Source organism: Melozone crissalis, unplaced genomic scaffold (genome assembly GCF_028551555.1).
Source record: "Melozone crissalis strain CALT ecotype California unplaced genomic scaffold, PUWL_Pcris_2 ptg000045l_1, whole genome shotgun sequence".
In the NCBI taxonomy this organism is placed as follows: domain Eukaryota; kingdom Metazoa; phylum Chordata; class Aves; order Passeriformes; family Passerellidae; genus Melozone; species Melozone crissalis.
The window spans coordinates 21,302,116-21,305,194 of record NW_026535823.1 but is presented as its reverse complement, the minus strand read 5'-3'; positions in this window follow the sequence as shown (position 1 = coordinate 21,305,194).

Below are 3,079 nucleotides of genomic sequence, written 5' to 3'. Positions count from 1 at the left end.
GATAATAAAGATTATGCCAATAAATTTACATGTTCTATGTCAGTCTTGTTTTTTTTTTGTCTGAATTTGTGACACTTTGAACTATCATTGAGCGAACAGGTTCTTGTTCACATTACTAGGTTCTTGAGGAAGGATTCTAAACTCCACTTCAGCAAATTTCTGTAAAACTTGAAAATAAAATTGAAGAAACTCTAAGGAGATGGTAAAATTTTGTACATCCCATTGCTCATTTGGCCCTCAAGGATGTATTACTTTGTAAAAGGAGTTTCAGCATTTCTTCTTTTTCAATAATTGCAAGTCTGAGTTGTGTTGCAGTTGAGCACACTCTCTGTCTTGTGCACGGCTACTTTTGCTGATTTACTCATGGTAATGAGGGGTTAAAGTGTTGTGAGCCATATAATTTGTTCTTTAAACTTCTAGGTGAAAAGCAAAAAGGAAATTCCAAGAATTCCTTGTTGGTTTCAAAACATAAAACTCAAATGTCAAATTTTGTGCATGTGTTTATGTGTTTATGTACACTACTGTTAGTTACCAACATGCCACTGGTTATAAAATGTATTAAAATGAAGAATTCCTTTAAAAAAAGAGAAAAAGTACTATGGATAATGCACAAAATGTTGCCTGTAGTAGATAACCCCTTGTGTTTTGGCCATTCATTTTATTTTGATAAATTAATGTTGTTCAATCAATTTATACTCAGGGAATAATTTGTCTCATTACACTGATAAAATAGTAAGATAAATTTAATCTCTGAAGCTCTAATTCTGCAAAGAGCTGCCTCTTGTCACAGTGGCCTATTTTTGTAGAGTTTATTTCAGGCCTAAGATTTAAATAGTGATTGCAATTTTACTAGTATTTACTGCAATAAAGCATGTCAATATATCTTACTTTTTCAGTGTTCTCAAAGCACTCACTATTTTCAGCACATAAGACAGGTACCACTACCTAATCTGGCAGATTATTTGCATTTTCCATCCATGAATGAATAAATTGTCACATGAGAATCACACTGTCTTATAAAGCATGATAAATACTTCTCTCTCTTTGTAGTGATTTGTGTAGCAAATTAACGTTGTTTTACTAATAAAATACAGCCTTTAAAACCTAACCAATAATGACACTAATGCTTTGTACAGTGAAAATGTCATTAAATGTCACTACAAATGTCTCCCAGGTTAGTTAGGCAAACTAATTGTAACACATGAGCTCTATCTAAGTGCTGGTCAGAGGGACTGTAAACATCTTGTAAGTGTCTGCTGCACATGGAGGTGAATGTTGGTGAATAATCCGCTCAAAATCTGAGGTGGAATGGCCCAGAACAGTAACTCAGCCCAAACTCAGCTGTTCCAAAAGTGACTGATTCCTTACTTTTATAATTTGGTGCAGAGCCAGCAGAGAGCTGGCAGACAGATGCAATTTGTGCCTTTGCTTCCAGACTTGCTGCTATGTTCAAGACAATGGAAAACACAGCTCTATTTTCTTCTATTTTTGCAGAGTCGTTAGGTAGTCTTTAGATGCAACAAGGGGATTTAATGAAATCTGGTGTTCATAAAGTTCTGAGCTCATCATTTAAAAAATATGATGAGCGATGAATATTTTACACTTTTAAAGGAACAAATTTTGCAAATTACAGGTACATCTTTTGTGACACCTTTAATATGCCAAATTATGCTTCAGTTAAACCTGATTTTATGCAACCCTATTCATTCAGTTATTATTCAAAGAGCTATTAATATAATCAAGTCTATTTAGGAAAATCACGTCTGCTAGTCAGATTTGAATAATGCATATACTCTTATTTCTTTATATAATTTTCATCACAATTTGTCTAATTTCTCTTTTTTTGAGATAAATGTAATATAAAGCTTTGAAAACCTTGCTTTTTGTGAATTTGAAAGTGCAATATTAACGTTAAAATTAGGCTAATTTGTAATATTTTGTTAGATTTTTTTCTTCCTGCTTTTTAATGAGAACTTATCCTACTTTTCAAATTAAATATTGTTTTTGATGAAAAGAGTTCTGAGAATGTCTCTTCCAAAGTCTGAGTATTGTAGTAAGATGATATATTATGCTTTTATTTTTCCTGGGTTTTTTTTTTGGCCGGGAGATATTTCAGAACAATTAAAAATCAGAGCCTTGACTCTTTGAAAGAAAGGCATCTTTGCCATGAATTTCAGAACTCAACTCTAGCAGTAAGAGCTTCATCTGAAATTGATATTCAGTATTGTTTTCCTGTCCAATGCTCTGACTCAATATGTTTGTAAGGCATTTTGCATTTAGATGTTGTAATGCATTAAAAGATCTCTGATTTGGTTTACGAAAATGTGAACAAATTTACAGACTTGGAAGTCAAAGAGAAAATCCTCAATGTTTCATGAGGATACTTGTACATAGTAACAACTTTGAATGAAAAGTATGCAGCCTGCAGTACAGACTTTGTCCTCAGAAAAGGTATGTTTAATGTGTGGGATTCAGGCACTGACAACTAAAATAGATTGAGACTGCATAAATGTACAGAAAACATCTTTTTTTCACCTATTGCAACATGCATTGTCATTAAATAGAACACAGTGTCTAAATGCAGCAACAGAGTTTCAGTAGATTGACTAGAAGCAATCTCCTGATATATTGATATTGTCTTTATCTCTCCTGCTGTTAGTAAACAGAGAGGTTGGGAACAGCTTTTTCACTTTTCTTTAATGGCACTCCTTACCTAAATCTCTAATGTGATGTCTGAGCTCTTTCAGAGAGATGTAGCTGTTGGTTTTGTACCTGAATCATTATTTTGTGGGATTCTCCCAGTCCCCTGAGAACCAATGCAGGTTTCCAAGTTGTGGTAAGCTGATTTTACTATAGTATTTGAAGGAGAGCGAGAATCAGGGAGAAATAAATGTCTGCTTTTCTTTGAAATGAAGTCTGCAGCTCAGACTAGAGGCAGTTCAGTGTAAATCCCTGACAGGATCAGTGTGGAGGTTGGGTACATGGCCCCAGTGGTTCTGGTCAGCAGAACTGCTGCTGTGGTTCTTGGCATGTTTGCCAAGGAGCTCTCCTGCCCTGCTAATGTTTGATAGGAATGTGG